Source organism: Trichosurus vulpecula, chromosome 8, assembly GCF_011100635.1.
Source record: "Trichosurus vulpecula isolate mTriVul1 chromosome 8, mTriVul1.pri, whole genome shotgun sequence".
Classification (NCBI taxonomy): domain Eukaryota; kingdom Metazoa; phylum Chordata; class Mammalia; order Diprotodontia; family Phalangeridae; genus Trichosurus; species Trichosurus vulpecula.
In genome coordinates, this window is record NC_050580.1 from 229834994 (window position 1) to 229854378 (window position 19385).

The 19385-nt window shown below is 37.8% G+C and overlaps 1 protein-coding gene and 1 pseudogene across 2 annotated transcripts in view; both read right to left on the reverse strand.

The window, feature by feature from the left end:
• Window positions 1-809, reverse strand: LOC118828381 (annotated as a pseudogene).
• The window catches only part of ATL1 (atlastin GTPase 1), a 146094-nt gene that overhangs the window by 38492 nt on the left and 88217 nt on the right, over window positions 1-19385 (reverse strand). The window lies entirely within an intron of this gene.

Sequence of the window (19385 nt, forward strand, 5' to 3'; positions counted from 1 at the left end):
TCAATATTCATTAAGGAACTGCTCAGTGTCATAGAAGGCATAGAAACAAATCATGGTGATTGAAGCGAGGCTGTCCTTGACTCGCTTAATGCTCTCCTGCAGGACATCCAGAGCAGCCTCATTCTGCAAAATAGATGTGGGCATCTCTGCCGGCTCCAGGCCAGTGCTCTCACTTCATGAGGAGCTGCCACTGGCATATAGCTGGTAGTCTGTTCTCTTGGCAGGCTGCACATCAAGATGAATATGTAAGGTGAGAACTTTGCAGAGGCACTGTTGTTGTCACTTTGGAGGTAGTGGATAAGGTAATTGTAGCTGTCCTCTTGGAGGCGGACTACATACTTGTTATTCAGGAATGCCTGGAGTTTGAAATTGGACAGGATGTCTTGAATGGTCAGGGTAGTCTGTAGCTGCTCAATGACATCCTTCTGGCTGGCATTCTGCAAAAACATTCCATGGAAGCAACTGTGCTCTTCAGGCCATTCTGGACCATGTTAAGATGGAGGTAGACAAAGAGAGGATATAGGAGAGGCATCACTTCATGGCTGTGCTGGGAATCAGAATCAGTGAGAAAATTCCATAATCCTACACACTGTACTTCATATTGCTGAGGCTCAGCCTGGGAGGGGGGCTGCAGACACTATGTTAGCATAACCAGCCTCTGACTGGACTGTGAGATTAGCTGCCATCTCTTCAGGAGTCTGAGACAGCCGCAATCCTTGTTTTAGGGGGCCTTCTGAATCTACATATTAGTGTCATTTGAGGTAGCAGGACACTGCCATCTGAATCTGTTCTGTGCATACTGGCTTCATGACTGGACATCCCAGGCAGCTCCAGCTCCTCCTGCAGCCGCAGCCACCCAGAACCTGCCGCCTCTGCCTCCTTCACCTCTGCAACACGTTCCCACTCAGACTACTGATTCAGCTTGGCCCCTGGCTCCTGGTCCCCACCGCTGCCACTGTGGCTCGAGGTGACTGCTCCATGACTGACTGACACAGAGCAGGCCAGCGGGGCTGGGCCGCTCAGACCCTCTTGAGTTAGTCTATTTTTTTAAGGTGTTACTTTCTTCAGTATTTTTTGGGGGGTCTTCATAAGCAAGTCATTGACTTGTTTTTCATGGTTTTCTCACACCACTCTCATTTCTCTTCCCAATTTATCCTCTACTTCTCTAACTTGCTTTTCCAAATCCTTTTTGAGCTTTTCCGTGGCCTGAGATCAGTTCATCTTTTTCTTGGAGGCTTTTGATGTGGGCTCTTTGACTTTGTTGACTTCTGGCTCTATGTTTCGGTCTTCTTTGTCACCAAAGAAAGATTCTAAAGCCTGAGTCTGAATCTGAGTCCATTTTTGTTGCCTGGCCATGTTCCCAGCCAACTACTTGACCCTTGAGTTTTTCATCGGGGTATGACTGTTTGTAGAGTAGAGAGTACTTTGTCCCAAGCTTGAGGTGTTGCACTGTTGTTTTCAGAGCTATTTCTACACAGCAAGCTCTGCCACACTAGTGCTCCTCCTCCCCCAAGAACCACCAACCTGGACTGTGACTCAGATCTTAAACAGGCTCTGCACTCCCACTCTGATCTGCCACTTAATTCCTCCCACCAGGTGGGCCTGGGGCTGGAAGCAATTGCAGCTGTAGTTCTGTCCTCAGAGCTGCACCTCCTCTTCTGTGCCTGGGGCAGTGGCTGAACAGGGAACTCTTTTCACTCTGTCCCCTGCAGTTTTTCCCACTAACCTTCTCTGTTGTCTTTGGTGTTTGTGGGTTGAGAAGTCTGGTAACTGCCACAGCTCACTGATTCAAGGCATTAGGGCCTGTACTGCCCTGCTCCAGGTCTGGTTGGTCCAGGTGCAGCCCACGCTGGGTTCTGCTCCACTCTGCTCCCAGCTCTGGCTGATAGACCTTACCCAGTGACCATCCTGGCTTTTCTGGGCTGGAGCCCTGCTTCCCTCTGCTATTCTGTGGGTTCTGCAATTCTAGAATTTGTTCAAAGCCATTTTTTATCGGTGTTTGGAGGGACCTGAGGGAGAGCCCTAGGCACGTCCCTGCTTTCCAGCCACCATCTTGGCTCCACCTCCCTCTCTCTTTTATTAATGTATGCATTTAGTGACATAAAATTTCCCTTAAATTCTGCTTTGGCTTTAATCCACAAATTTAATATGTTTTCTTGTTGTCTTTATCTTTAATGAAATTATTGATTGTTTCTATGATTTCTTCTTTGACCCAGAGATTATTTAGGATTAGTTTCCAATTAATTTGTAATCTACCATAGTCATTTATTGAATATAATTTTTACTGCATTATGGTTTAAAAAGGTGCATTGATATTTCTGCTTTTATGCATTTGTATGAGGTTTCTATGCCTAATACAATTTTTGTGAAGGTGCCATGTACACCTGAGAAAAAAGGTATACTCCTATCTATTTCCATTCAGTTTCCTCGAGGTCTATCATCTCTAACTTTTCTTAAATTCTCTTCATCTCCTAAAGTTCTTTCCTTATTTAGTTTTTGGTTAAGTTTATCTAGTTTCAGAGAGGTAAAAATTGAGGTTCCCCACTAATAAAGTTTTACTATATTTTTCTTCCTGTAATTCATTAAATTTTTCCTTTAAGAATTCAAATGCTATGCCATTTGGAACATACATGTTTAATGCTGATGTTACTTCATTGTCTATAGTATATTTTTACCAACATATAGGTTCTCTGCTTATGTCTTTTAATTAGTTTTATTTTTGCTTTTGCTTTGTCTGAGATAATGAGTTTTACTCCAGCCTTTTTTACTTCAGCTGAAGCATAACAGATTCTATCTCAGCCCTTTACTTTTAACCCTCTGTATCTTTTCTGTTTCAAGTCATGTTTTTTTTTTTGAAATAACATATTGTTGGATTCTGGTTTCTAATCCATTCTGCTATTCACTTTCATTATATGGGTGAATTCAGCCCATTCACATTCACAGTTATGATTACTAATTATGTATTTCCCTCCATCCTATTTGCTTCTGTTTATCTTTCTCTCTCTCTTTTTACCATGTCTCTCCTCACAACTTCTGATTACTATCTCCCTTAATCTGCCTCCTTTTTGTCAAACCCCCCACCCTTCCATTCTCTTATGACCTTCCTTATTGGGTAAGATAGATTTCCCTATCCTACTGAGTGTGTGTGTGTGTGTGTGTGTGTGTGTGTGTGTGTGTGTCTGTGGTATTCTTCCTTTTCTGAACCATCTCATATAAGAGTGATCTTCAAGCATTGCCCACCTCCACCATTTTTCCTCCATGGTAAAAGCCTTGTGTCTCTTTTGTTCCCCCATTTTTGCTCTCCCCCCTTATTCCAGCGCATCCCTCTTTTTCCCCATCCATTTTATTGGAGATCATCCCAATGTAATTAACTTATTCCTTTGCCCTCTGTCTATGCAGAATCCTTGTAACTGCTGAAATAATGATTAAGTTTTTATGAGTTACATGCATTATCTTCCTCTGGAATGTAAGAAGTTTAATGTTATTGAGTCCTTTATAATTTCTTTTTCATGTTTATCTGTGTTTTCTCTCACAACATGACTAATATAGATATTTGTTTTGCATAACTGCACATGTCTAAGCTATATCAAGTTGCTTTCTTTCTCAATGGTTTTTTACTTTTACTTTTGTTAATCTGTCCTTTGATTTTCAAATTTCTTGTATTTGAAAATAAAATTTTCTATTGCTCTCTGGTCTTTTCTTCAGGAATTCTCGAAAATTGTCTATTTCATTAAATATCTATTTTTTTTCTCCTGGAGGATTATACTCAATTTTGCTGGGTGATTATACTTGTTTGTAATCCTAGCTCCTTTGCATTCCGGAAGATCATATTTCAAGCCTCCTTTGATGTGGTAACTGCTGCATCTTGTGTGATTCTTTTGGACTGCTTGCAATATCCTCTCCTTTATCTGGGAGCTCTGGAATTTGGCTATAATATTCCTAGAAGTTTTCTTTTGGGGATTGCTTTCAGGAGGTTATTCATGGATTCTTTCTATTTTACCCTCTGGTTCTAGGACATCAGGGCAGTGTTCCTTTATAATTTCTTGAAATATAATGAGCCTAGAAGAGCCTAGATACAGCTTTCAGGTAATCCAATGATGCTTAAATTATCTGTCCTCAACATATTTTCCATGAGGTATTTCACAGTCTTCTATTTTTCATTTTTTGATTTTGTTTTATTATTTCTTGATGTTTGTGGAGTTATTAGCTTCCACTTTGCCAATTTTAGTTTTTGAGAAATTATTTCCTTCAGTGAGCTTTTCTAACTCTTTTTCCATTTGGCCAATTTTTCTTTTTAAGTAATTATTTTCATCAGCAAAGTTTTGCATTTCTTTTAACATTTGGCCAGTTCTGTTTTTTAAGGTTTTATTTTAAGGTTTTATTTTCTTCAGCATTTTTATGCCTCTTTTAATTATCATTTCGTAATTTTCTTGCCTCTCATTTATTTTCACATTTTTTTTCTCTACCACACTTATTCAGATTTTTTGTTTGGTGAGGCAAGCAGGGTGAAGTGACTTGCCCAGAGTCACACAGCTAGCAAGTGTAAAGTGTCTGGGGCTGGATTTGAAATGAAGTCCTCTTGACTCCAGGGTTGGTGGTCTATACACTGCACCATCTAGCTGCCCCTCTTATTTTATTTTTAAAATAATTTTTGCTCTTCTAGGAATTCAATTGGGCTTATATCCAATTTTCACTTTTCTTTGAGGCTTTGTTTGTAGCTATTTTCACATTGTTTTCTTCTTCTGAGTTTGTGTTTTGATCTTCCTTGTCACTATAGTAGCTTTTTATAGTAGTTTTTGTTTTGCTGTTTACTCATTTTTCCAGTCCTTCTTTTTTTTCACTTTGAAGTTTATGTTTAAGTTGGGCTCTAGTCACCTGGACAGTAAAGGGTGGCACTGTCTGAAACTTCAGGGCTTTTTTTCTTTCTGTTTTTAGAGCTAGTTCTTGGGTTTTGGAAGTTTTTGGTGCTTCCAATGTAGTGTGATCTGGGAAGAGGTATAACCATTCCTCTCCTGGTCAGAACTCTGATCCTTACCTAAGAAGGGCTCCTGATTCCTTGCAGCCAAAATGCTTTTGCTCCTCAGGGTCCCTGTTTCCTTGTGACTGAAAGCATTCTTCCCCACCCTGAAACTGTGATCAGGAGGTGAGTATGAGCAATGGAGTTGCCAAACAGCACCCTGTCCTGTGCCCAGTGATAGCACAGGGTTGCCCTATAATCTTTTTCTGAGCAGTTGTCTAATTCCTTTACTGTCTTAGGATTAAGAGCTCTTGAAGCTGCTGCTTCTGTTGTTGCCTAAGTCTCCCTGCTTATGTTGCCAGAATGAACATGTTAGGCCAGCCCTCACTCCAGCACCACATACCTCTTCTTACCCCCTCAGTTGTCTTTGACTGGAAAAACAACTCACCCTGATCTTTTGTTGGATTGGCTACTCCAGAAATCAATATAATGCATTATTTTAAAGTTGTTAGGAGGAGAATGTTGGGAGAACTCAGCTGTAATGCTTCCTTTACTCTGCCATTTTGGCCCTGCCCTGGAAGTCATTACTTCATTGAATTTGAAGGAGAACATGTTTTTTCATAGTAATATTAATGTACATTTACAATTTTTTCTTTCTTAATTGTCCTTCTTCCAGTTTCATCCTTTAGTGAAAGTAATGTCCTACCTTAGCTCACTCGTTTACTAAGCATTTACTAAGTGCTTATTATATGCCAGACATTATGCAAGGATACAAAATGCTATAGCTCCTTCTATAGATCCATCAGGAAAAGAAGATTAAAAAGCTCATTAAAAAGTTGAATCAAGAGAGAGGATTCTGGGAAGATGGTGGAGTATGTCAGAAAATTTCAAGCTCTCAAGATTTCCCCCCACACCCCACAAAAGAGTTGAAATAGCACCTTAGGGTGAACAAAGTAGGATGGAGACAAAGAAGAATAGGGGCACAACCAGGATCTTCCAGGGACAGTCTGAGAAGATGTGAAGAAAAACCCCAGGACTGGGTTTGGTTCCAGCAAGGAGTAAACACCTCCAGGCTAGGTTCCATTTTAACAACAAGCTGCAAGCCCTGGGGTTAGTTGGTTTGAGAGGCTGCCTCAGCCCCAGCCACTGGAACTTTTTACTCCAAGATAGTGAGGGTAACCATGCGTTTGAGCCCAGGAAGATTTAAGTATTATCTTGAATGAAAAGAAATGGACATTTGACAAACCCTCAGACTTTCAAGTCTTTGTTAAAAAAAAATCCTCGATAGAAGATTCGACATATAAGAACTAAGAGACACATAAGGTACATACCAAAGACTGATTATAAGGGATTCATAAGAACAGACTGCTTACCTTTTATATAACATAAAATGGAAAATCTATGTCTAACATTCTTATTAACAATTGTCGAGCTTATAAGACAGAAACAGCTAAAAAGAGTAACTATTTTATACAAGACAGGTGCAAGAAGAAGAAAGGGTACAGAGGATTTAGATGGGGGAGGAGGGCTGGTAGTTCTGGTGACCTACTTTCATCAGGAATGGGTTTAAGAGGGAACAATACCTATATATTTAGAAGAGTATAACAGTCTTCTAAATTTAGAAGAAATAAAATGGTAGGAGTTTAGTGAGGGGAGAGAAGCCAAGGGAGGGATTAGGACAAGGGAGGGATTTTTAGAGGGGAGAATGAGGGAATAGGTAAAGGGAGTTTAGATTAATGGGAATGGGGGGATAGGGGAGGGATCCTTGGAGGAGGGAAGGCAAGTAATAGGAGGGCAGGGTGGTTGGTGGAGGAGGGGGGTAGGCAAGTAATAGGAAGGTGATGTAGTGGGTAGAAGTAACTAGAGGAGGCAGGAAGGAGAGGAAACAAAAATATGTACAAACATAAAAAAACAAAGATCAGGAATAGATTATGTTTGGGAAAGTATATGTCTGTATACACATGTATATATGTATAAGTGTATGTATATATCTGTATGTGTATGTATATATTAAGAAATATCTAAATTATATTGTAGCCTTCTGGGGGTGGGGAGAGGGGAAAAAGAACAAAGTTAAAAAGTGCACAGCAGAGAACAAAAGAAAACACAAGAAAGCAAAGAAAAGATGTACAATTCTCAACACAAGGTGTATTATTTATCATACAGGCTTTCTTGAAATGAAAATTTAGTGTTACATATTTTGAATCCTCTCTTATGTTCTGCTATGCACATGACATGTTTTTTTTCTTTCTTATTTTATATTTAAGTTTCAATATTTAAGTTTCTTTTCTTAATTTTGTATTTGTGTTCTGGTAAAATAAAATTTAAAAAGAAAGTTGAATCAAGGCTATATTCTATCAAAATATCCTTTCTCTGTTTGCAATAGTTTTCCCCTGCTATAGCAATATAAACCTCTATTTATTTCCTGGTAAATATTTTAGCGTCTTATTTCATTCCAATCTCAAATCTAAAGTACCAAGGGGTTGGCCTGAGTTAGGCCTTTCCTTTGAACAACTGGAGGTAGTCATGTAGGATTGATTTAGAATGATCTTGTTGAAATATGGAAGGGATGGTGCAGGGGAAGGTGAGCCCTTGTTAATTACTGTGCTTCTGATGGTGCCTCTAGTGATGATGGCCACTTGATAGTTTCCCCCATCACCCTAGTGAAATAAAAGTGTAAATTCTCTGTGACCATTAAGCAACTAAAGACCAATGTAAAGTATATGGCATTACAAGTTCCAACAGAATAGATACAGGGTTTCATCCCAGTAGACAAGGGAATTGGAGTGGACACAGCAATATGGGGCCTTACGGGCATTGCCTGAACTTTAGCAGTAGTAGCAGTTTTTTGTGCCCCAATGGTAGTAAAACAGAGGTGTGGGGCAATATACTAAAGTGCTGTCTTTCCATTTCCTCCTCATTCAGGCTAAGTTAGCTTTTCTTTAAAAGGCATTGAAATTGTACATGACACTTGGTTCAGTGACCTAAGGCTTGGGGCACTGATATAGTTTCTTAGTTGCTTCAGTATGTAAAGAACCAAGACATGAAAAGCTCCAGTTCCTTCCTTAGGCTTCTGACCATAAACCAGCAGTATGACTAACACCAGGCACAATAAAGCTACACTCAACTGAATCAACTTTTTATTTTCTTTCCCTACTTTGAATGTCATTGTCCAGCTATTACTATGTAAATCTTTTGTTAACTGCCAATTATGTTTTAAAACAGATTCTTCTTACTATTTGGGAAAATTGGCAAAGGAGGATCCCTACCAAATTCTTTTCATGATACAAATATGGTACTGATACTTAAACTGGGAAGAGCCAAAGCAGAGAAAGAAAATTAGACCAATTTCCCTAATAAATATAGATGCAAAAATTTTAGATAAAATACTAGCAAAAAGATTACAGCAACTTATCACAAGAATAATACACTTTGATCAGGTAGGATTTACATCACGAATGTAAAGCTGGTTCAATATTCAGCAAACTATCAGCATAATTTCTCATACCAACAACAAAACTAACAGGAACCATATGATTATCTCAAGAGATGCAGAAAAAGCTTTTGACAAAATACAACACCCATTCCTATTTAAAAAAAAACACTAGAGAACATAGGAATAAATGGAGCCTTCCTTAAAATGATAAGTAGCATCTACTTAAAACCATCAGCAAGCATTAAGTGTAATGGGGATAAACTAGATACATTTCTAATAAGATCAAGGGTAAACCAGGGATATTCATTATCACCCCTGTTATTTGGTACGGTACTAGAAATGTTAGCTTTAGCAATAAGAGAAGAAAAAGAAATTGAAGGAATTAGAATAGGCAAAGAAAAAACTAAGTTATCACTCTTTGCAGATGATATGAGAGAATCCTAGAGAATCAAGTAAAAAACTACTTTAAATAATAAATAACTCTAGCAAAGTTTCAGGATATAAAATAAACCTACATAAATCCTCAGCATTTCTATATATTACTAACAAAGCCCAACAGCAAGAGATAGAAAGAGAAATTCCATTTAAAGTTACTGTGGACACTATAAAATATTTGGGAGTCTACCTGCCAAAACAAATCCAGAAACTATATGAACACAAGCACAAAACACTTTTCACACAAATAAAGTCAGATCTAAATAATTGGAAAAACCCAGTTGCTCCTTGGTAGGCCGAGCTAATATAATAAAAATGACAATTTTAGCTAAATGAATTCACTTATTCAGTGCCATACCAATCAAACAACCAAAAATTGTTTTATAGAGATAGAAAAAATAATATCAAAATTCATCTGGAAGAACAAAAGGTCCAGAATATCAAGGGAATTAATGAAAAGAAATGCTACTATGGAAGGTGGCCTAGGTCTTAAATTGTATTATAAAGCAGCAATCATCAAAACTACTTGGTACTGGCTAAGAAACAGAGGGGTAGGTCAGTGGAATAGGTTAGGTACACAAAGACCCAGTAGTCAATGACTATAGCAATCTACTGTTTGACAAACCCAAAGACCCCAGCTTCTGGGATAAGAGCTCACTATTTGACAAAAACTGCTGGGAAAACTGGAAAATAGTATAGCAGAAACTGAGCTTAGACCAATGCCTGACACTGTATACCAAAAGAAAGTCCAAATGGGTATATGATTTAGATAAAAAGGCTGATACTATAAACAAATTAAGGGAGCAAAGAGTAGTTTATCTGTCAGATTTATGGAGAATGAAGGAATTTATGACCAAACAAGGGATAGAGAACATTATGAAATGCTGAATCAAAAATTTTGTTTACATTAAAATGAAACATTTTTGCACAAAGCCAATGCAACCAAGATTAGGAGGGAAGCAGAAAACTGGGAAAGAATTTTTACAATATTTTTATATAATTTTTTACATATATATATATATATATGAGGGCACAGGGTGAGTTGAATATTAAGGGATGATATCTAAAAAAATAAAATCTAATTAAGGGATAAGAGAGGAATATATTGAGAGAGAGAGAGAAAGGGAGAGATAGAATGGGGTAAATTATCTCCCATAAAAGTGGCAAGAAAAAGCAGTTCTGTAGGAAGGGAAGAGGGGGCAGTTGAGGAAGAATGAGTGAATCTTGCTCTCATCAGATTTGACCTGAGGAGGGAATACCATACACACTCAATTGAGTATCTTACCCCACAGGAAAGAAGGAGGAAAAAGATAAAAAAGGGAGGATGATAGAAGGGAGGGCAGATAGGGGGAGGAGGTAATGAAAAACAAACACTTTTGAAAAGGGACAGGGTTAAGGGAGAAAATTCAGTAAAGGGGGATAGGTTAGGAAGGAGCAAAATGTAGTTAGTCTTTCACAACAGGAGTATTGTGGAAGGGTTTTACATAATGATACGGGTGGGGAGGGAAGAGGGGAGAGAATTTGGAACTCCAAGTTTTAAAAACAGACATTCAAAAACAACAAAAAAAATGTTTTTGCATGCAACTAGGAAGTAAGATACCCAGGCAATGGGGTATGGAAATTTATCTTGCCCTACAAGAGAAGAAGGGAAAAGGGGATGGGAGGGGAGTGGGGTGACAGAAGGGAGGGCTGACTGGGGAATGGGGCAACCAGAATATATGCCATCTTGGAGTCGGGGAGGGTAGAAATGGGGAGAAAATTTGTAATTCAAACTCTTGTGAAAATCAATGCTGAAAATTAAGTATATTAAATAAATTAAATAGAAATAAATAAATAAATCAAAATGCATGGAAATGAATGTTAAAAACTAAAAATAAATAAATTAACTAATAAAAATAGATTCTTCTTGATTTTGTTTGCTTTCATATTGTCTATATTTCCCCCTGTATCCTTCTTGCCTAGAAAGTCATCCCTTAAAACAACTTTCTTTTTTGAAAATAAAGAAGGGCAGCTAGATGGTGCAGTGGATAGAGCACTAGCCTTGGAATCAGGAGTACCTGAGTTCAAATTTGGCCTTGGACTAGCTGAGTCACTCTGGGCAAGTCACTTAACCCTGAATGACTCAAAAAAAAAAAAGAAAGAAAAATTAATTCAGTAAAAGCATTTTTAAAAATCTGACATTATATAAATGTTTGACACCCTCAGACCTGAAATATATTAAGCAGCAGAGAGAAGTATTTTCTCATATTTGAGACCAAGGTTGGTAATGGGGGATGTAGGGTGTTCCATTTACATCAGAGGTTCTTAACCTTGTTTGTGTCATGGATCCATTGGTAACCAGGTGAAGCCTATGGACCCTTTCTCAGAATAACATTTTTAAATGCTTAAAATAAAATATATAGAATTACAAATGAAATCAATTATTTTAAAATAAAGATAGAATTTTCCCAATTTAAGTTTACAGATCCCCTCAAATCTATCCACCAACCCATTTGGTAGCAGCAATATCCTAACCCTTCTCCCCATGTGAATTTGGCCATTTTCTCCTTGAAAGGTATTAAAATATTCCAAAGTACCACAAGGAGCTAGAGCTCTAAGATGTTTCACTGGTGGATTACAAGGGGACCTTAATCTTTTAAAAACAATTATCTATTGAGTATATTGTTTTTCTCTAATTACATATGAAAACAATTTTTAATATTTGTTTCTTAAAATTTTGAATTCCAAATTCTCTCTCCCCCTCCCTTTCCCTTCATTGAAAAAACAAAAAAATTTGACATAGGTTATAAAGGTGAAGTCATGAAAAACATATTTCCATATTAATCATGTTGTAAAAGAGAGCAGAGACCCCTGCCCCCCAAAAAGAAAGTTTTAAAAAATATGCTTCAGTATGCATTTATACTCCATCAGTTCCTTTCTCTGGGGATTGGTAGCATTTATTTTATCGTAAGTCCTTCAGAATTGTCTTGAATCTTTGAGCTGAGAATAGCTAAGCCATTCAAAGTTGATGATTGTACAATATTGCTGTTACTGTATACAGTGTTCTCCAGATTCTGCTCATTTCACTTTGCATCAGTTCATTTAAGTCTTTCCAAGTTTTTCTAAGAGTATCCTGCTCCTCATTTCTTATAGCACAATAGTATTTCACTACATTCATATACAACTTGCTCAGCCATTCCCCAACTGATGGGTATCCCCTCAATTTCCAAATTCTTTCTCTTTTTAAAATTTTATCTCTTTGGGATACAGACCTAGTAGTAGTATTGCTGGGTCAAAGGATATGCACAATTTTATAACCTTTTGGATCTAGTTCCAAATTGCTCTCCAGAATAGTTGAATCAGTTCACAACTCTATCAACATTGCTTTAGTGTCTCAATTTTCCCACATCCCTCTAACATTTGTCATTTTCCTTTTTCTGTCATATTAGCCAATCTGGTGTGAAGTGGTACCTCAGAGTTGTTTTATTTTGCATTTCTCTAATCAATAGTGATTTAGAGTGTTTTTTTAATATGACTATAGATAGCTTTGATTACATCATCTGAAAACTGCCTGTTCAAATCCTTTAACTATTTACCAACTAGTGAAAGGCTCTTATTTTTATAAATTTGACTCAGTTACCAATACGTTTGAGAAATGACGCCTTTATCAGAGATAATTGTAAAATTTTTTCACAGTCATGATTACTAATGTATTTCCCTCTATCCAATTTTCCCCCTGTCTATTCTACTCTTTTTACTCTGATCATTCTCAAAAATGGTTTACTTCTGACTATTGCTTCCCCCAATCCACCTTCCCTTCCCCCCACCCCCTTCTCTTATTCCTTTCCACTCCTACCTCCTTGTAGGATAAGATAGATTTCTAAGATAAGAAATTCTATCTAACTAGGATTCCTAACTAAGTGCGGATGTTATTCCCTCTTTGAACTAGTTCTGATGAGAGTAAGATTCAAACACCATTCCCTCCCCCATCTTCCACTCTACTGTAAAAGCTGTTTCCGTGCCTCTTTTATGTGAGATAATTTATCCCATTTGACCTCTTCCTTTGCCCTTCTCCCAGTGCATTTCTCTTTATCACCCCATACTTCTTTTTTTTTAGATTTATCCCATCATATTCAATTCACACTGATGTTCTCTGTCTATGTACATTCCTTCTAACTGCTCTAGTAATGAAGATGTTCTTAGGAATTACAAGTATCAACTTTCCATGTAGGAATGTAAACAGTTTAATCTTATTGCATCCCTTATGATTTCTTTTTCCTGTTTACCTTTTTATTTTTTTAAACTTTAATTTAAAAAAAATTAATTTATAGGATAAAGAAGCATTTCCATAACAGAGTATAGTAAAAAAAGATGATTGCACATCAAACTGCAAATGTATTATGTACAACTTGTCATTCCTTTTAAATATATAATAAAGTTATTATGTAAGCTTCTTTTCTGAGGGAGGATTCTGGGAAGATGGCAGAGTAGGTCAGAAAATTCCAAGCTCTCAAGATTTTCCCCCACAAAAGAGATAAAATAGCACCTCAGGATGAACACAGAGTGGGCAAAAATAAATAAGAGAAGGGGCAGAACAGGGGTATTCCTGAGACAATCTGAGAAGATCTGAAAAAAAATCCCAGGATGAGGTTTGGTCCCTGTGAAGAGTAAACACCTCTAGCCTAGGATCACTTAAACAATAAGCAGCAAGCCCTGGGTTAGATGGGGCTGCTTCAGCCCCAGCCACAGGAACTTTTAGCCCTTCTTACCCCTACCTCCACCCCGACCCCACAGTGAGGGGAGGTGGGCATGTGAGCCAGGGAACATAGAGGGAACCTCTGCTGACAACGAACTCCAGACCCAGCTGTACTGTGGAGATGGGGTGAAAAGCAACTGATGGGGTGCTTGGGAGCTTGTGCTTGGACCCTAATTCTAACATTTCTCCTTAGCCTCTGCTTGGGTGCCTGTGCCTGGATCCCAGTTCCAAAACCACATCCAGTTCTAAAATCACATCTCTCCCTAGCCTCAAAATACTGTCTCAGACAGTTCAAGGTCAGCATGCCTTAGCAAAACACTTATCTCTCCTCCTGATACTGTGGCCAGCTGCACCTATAGAATTTATTGGATTCCCTGTGTACATGCTAATTGGCTGTGCACTGGGCCATAATGACATTTACTACTTACTGACCTTACTAATAGGTATCCTAAACACAGTCAAATATATACTCCCTTACATTCATCTTGTCTAACAAGACATCTAATGAGAACCACCTGGATATTCCCAGTCAGCCCTGACCATTAGTTGATTTAGTGACACTTCATAGTCAAAACCACACCTCCAGGTCACTCCCTCCTTGGGCTATTTCCCAGTGAATTCTGGGTAAGGTAACTGCACCGTAGATACAAAAAGTGCATGTTCCTTTAAGAACTGACCACCCCTTAACCACTCCCTAATCCCACCTCAAAACACCTAATTGACATGTTTCACCGCCAAATCTCGTATATAAACTTTTCCTGCATCCCTGTAAGGTTGCAGGTTCCCTAAGAACTCTTGACTGCTGTAAAACATAATAAATCTTTGCCACCTTGACTTAAAGAATGCTTGAGATCATCAATTCATTCCAGATGGCCCTGACCTTCTCCAATACTCAAGTCCTTGAGGGGCACTCCCCCTCAATGACCCTGTCTGGGAACTCTAGTCTTGGGGTTCCTGGACCTCTTCTCCTCCAACCTCCAACAGAACCAGCCCAGTTAGTGCAGAAGCAGTGGGGTGGGGACAACACTGTGGACACCTACAGGAGGCTGAAGATCTTGTTTTTTGTTCCAGGCCAGAGGGGAGAACTGAAGGAGGATCTGAGGCCAGAGGCACCATCCCCCATACCCCAGAATTTGAGGTGATTATAAAACTAAGCTGCTACAGATTTAAAAAAAAATTCAAAGGAGAAAGAATCCAACCCTAGAAAGTTACTATGGGAATAGAGAAGATCAAAGTTCATCTTCAGAGGAAGATACTGAAGCAAAGAAATCCTCTTCTACCCCGAAGAGCAATGCCAAATGGTCACCTGCTCAAAAAGAATTCATAGAAGAACTTAAAAAAGACTTTAAAAATCAAAGAGAAAGATTGAGGAAAAACTAAAAAAAAATCCAAGAAAAACAAGAAGCTTATGAAAAGAAAGTCAACCAATTAGAAAAGTAGATCCATAATCTTAAGGAAACAAATGGCTCCTTGAAAATCAGAATTGGTCAAGGGGAAGCCAGCCAGAAATAATAAAACAAAATCTAAAGAATGAAAAAATAGAAAAGAACATGTAACATCTCATAGGAAAAACAACTGATCTGGAGAACAGATCAAGAAGAGAAAACATAAAAATAATCAGGCTACCTGAAAGCTATGTTAAAAAAAAACCAGAATCTTGATCTAATAGTACAAGAAATAATTAAAGAAAATTGTTCTGAAGCTGTAGAACAAGGGGAAAATACAAATAGAAAAAAAATCACCTGCTCACCAACAAAGATCACCAGCTGAAAGGTATCCTATGAGGAAAACCCATAGGAATATTATAGTCAAATTCCAAAACTCCCAGCTCAAGGAAAAAATATTTTGAGCAACAAGGAAAAAAACAATTCAAATATGGTGGTGCCACAGTTAGAGTCACACAAGATCTAACAGCTACAATACTACAAGGCCTCAGGTCTTGGAACAGTATATATTGAAATGCAAAAGAACTGGGGTTCTGGCCAAAAATATCATACCCTGCAAAAAGCTAGGCATAATCCTGAATGAAAAAAATGGATATTTAATGAACTGTCAGACTTTCAGGACTTTATTAATAAAAAAAACCTGACCTTAATAGAGGATTTGACATACACGACCCATGAGAAATATAAGGTTCAGAGTAAAGACTAATTACAAGGGACTCAGTAAGGACAGACTGCAAGTACGTAAAATGTAAAAAAAAAAAAAGTATGTTTAAGATTGTTATTAGTAATTGGGTACTTCATAAGAAAGATTGGGGTAGACCTGAGTATGATATGACTTTAAAAAGTAAAACCATTTAGGAACAGCTTAAAAGAGTAATTATTTTTATACAAAAGAGGTGTGAGAGGAAGAACTGACACAGAGGAATTAGATGGGGGAGGAGGGCTGTTAGTTCTGGCAACCTACTTTCATGGGAATGGGTTCAAGAGGGAACAGTGCACATATATCTAGAAGAGTATAAAAGTCTGCTAAATTGAGAAAGAAACAAAATGCTAAGAGGATAGAGAGGGGGAGAGGATAAGGGAGGGATCTCTAGATGGGAGGGAGAGGGAATAGTTTAAATGGTGGGTATAGAAGGGTGTTTAGATTAATGGGAATGGGAGGATAATGGGAATGGGAGGGATCTTTGGACAAGGGTGGGAGTTTGGGGAGGGGTGGGGAGGTAAGTTAATTAACAGGAAGGCAAGGTAGTGGGTAGAAGTTAAGTAGAGGAGTCAGGAAGGATAGGAAATAAGAGATATGCACAAACATAAAAACAAAGATCAGGAGAAGATTTTGTTAGGGAATATATATATATATATATATATATATATATATATATATATATATATATGTGTGTGTGTGTGTGTGTGTGTGTGTGTGTATACAATATATCTATAAATCGATGGATGTATATGTGTATGTATATATCACTATATAAATATATTTACACTTAATTGTAGCCTTTGTGGGGCAGGGAGAGGATGGGGGAAAAGAACAAAGTAAACAGTGCACAGTAGAGAACAAAAGAAAACTTTTACAAGGAAGCAAAGAAAAAAGGGACAGCTCTCAATACAACATGTCATATTTATTATGTAGGCTTTCTTGAAGTTGAAATTTATTGCTATATATTTTTAATCGTGCTTTTTTCTTATTTTGTATTTAAGCTTCAATATTTAAGTTTATAATATTAAAAAACTTTTAAAAGCTTAAAAAGGCAAATTGCTTTTTTTCCTTTTTTTCTTCCCTCCATGTTCCCTCTCTCTGCCCTATAGATGACTACCATTAGACACAAATCTGTATACATATGTGAAATCATTCTATACCTACTCCTATTTATCAGTTCTTTTTCTGGATGCAGATACCTAATTTGGATATTTATGATAGTCAAAATGACTTAATCACTCAAAGTTGTTTTTAAAACAATATTGCTGTTATTGTATACAATGTTTTTTTTCATTCTCTGCACATTTCATTTTTCATTATTAAAGTTTATCCATGTTTTTCTAAGATTATTGAGCTTATCATTTCTTATAGCATAGTAATATTCCATCACAATCATGTACCACAACTTGTTCAGTCATTCCCCAACTGATAGGATCCCCACAATTTCTAGTTCTTTGCCACCACAAAGAGAGCTGCTATAAATATTTTAGAATGTATAGATTCTTTTCCTTTTTCCCTAATCATCATTAGAAATACACCTAGTAGTGGTATTGCTGGTTCAAAGGCTATAGGCAGTTTAATAACTCTTTGGGCATAATTCCAGATTGCTCTCCAAAGTGGTTGGATCAGTTTGCAATCCCACCAACAGTGAATTAGTGTCCCAATTTTTTCCATATACCCTGCAACATTTGTTGCTTTCCCCTTCAATAATTTTAGCCAATCTGATAGGTGATATTTTTCATGTTCTTCTAATTTTCTTGTAATATCTCTCTTTATATCTAGTTCTTGTCATGTACCTATTTTGACCTTATGTTGTTAAGTTGACATTGGTCTATGCCCAGTTTCTGCCATACTGCTTTTTTGTTTTCCCAACAATTTTTTTTTTACCAAATAATGAATTCTTATCCCAAAATCGTATCTTCACTCTTGTCAAATATAAGGTTACTATATTTATTTTCTGCCATAAATTGTTTGTCTACTCTGTTGCATTTATCTACCTTTCTATTTTTTAACCAGTACCAGATAGTTTTGATAATTTATGCCATATAGTTTAAAAACTGGTACTGCTATACTACTATTCCTTTATATGTTTTTCATTAGTTCCTATGACATTCTTGACTTTTTGTTTTTCCAAATGAATTTTGTTATTGTTTTTTTCAAACTCAGTAAAATAATTTTTTTGTAATTTAATTGTGTAATTTTAATTTAACATACAAATTAGTTTAGGCAAAATTGTCATTTTTACTCTCAAACAATAATTCTCCAATTATTTAAATCTGATTTTATTTGTGAATGGGACAGATGAGAGATGGTAGGTGAAGACTTGGCAGAAAGGAAGAAATATAAATGACTATGTATTTCTTCCCTTCCCAAAGTGAATTTGTGGAGGCCAAGGGATTATAGATGGGATGTTGGGATCTGTGTGAAATGTAGGAGCCAAATTACTACCAGTCTCCTTCCTGCAGCCTCCTCAGAATTAGCATGATAGCTTAAGGGAGGGGTTGCCGTGATTTGCATTTGACAAGGATGGAGGAATTGGCCCCTTTTTCTTTTCTCTCTCTTCACATCTCCCCCTAGACTTTTGGACGCCACTTGAGGGGGCCATGAATGGACCAGATCCACCTGGTTTTCCTAGTTCTCTGTCTAGTTCTTTTTGTGCCTAGACTGTAAGCCCATCTACCAGCCAATGGTGAGAAGGGATAGAGGTGGGTGGGAATCTTTTCATTAAGACTATAAATTAAGGCAGGTTCCCTTTTACCTCGCCTCCTCCATTATGGAGGTGTGCCCAAATCTTGCAAGGTTTGTGAAATAAATTTGCTTTGCTCCTCCTAAGGATGTCTCTCCTATTATTTAAAAATTCTGTCCCATACATTTGTATGAAGAGGTTTTATTTGGAGAGGATTTTGGGAAGATGGTGGAGTAGGTCAGAAAATTCCAAGGTCTCAAGATTTTCCCCCAATAAAGAGTTAAAATAGCACCTTAGGGAGAACAAAGGGTGAGTGGAGACAAAGAAGAATAGAGGTACAAACAGGATCTACCTTGGACAGTTTGAGAAGATGTGAAGAAAAATCCCAGAATCAGGTTTTGTCCCTGTGAGGAGTAAACACCTCCAGGCTAGGTTCCATTCTAACAACTAGCCGGCAAGCCTCTTAAACTATGAGCTCCATGCCCTGGGGTTAGTTGGTTTGAGAGGCTGCCTCCGCCCCAGCTAATGGAACTTTTCACCCCTGATGGTGAGGGGAGTCATGCATTTGAGCCCAGGAAGACTGAAGGAACCTCTGCTGATGAGGAACGCCAGACTCAGCTGTGCTGTGAAGAGAGGTGGAGGCAAGAAGGAATCAGCACATGCCAGATGACTGTAGAAGCAGTGGGGCAGAAAGACCCTGTGGGCCCTTACAGGAGGTTGGAGGTTTGGCTTTCATTCCAGGCTACAGGAGAGAACTGAAGATCTGGAACAAGAGGCACCATTTCCCATACCCCAGGGCTAGAGGTGATCACAAAAATCAAGTTATTACCACCAAAAAAAATTGCACAGTCAAAGGAGAAACAATCCAACCACAGAAATATTACAGGAATAGAGATGACTCAGAGTTCATCTTAAGAGGAGGATATTGAAGTAAAGAAACCCCCAAAGAGCAACATCAAATGGTCACTTGCCCAAAGAGAATTTATAG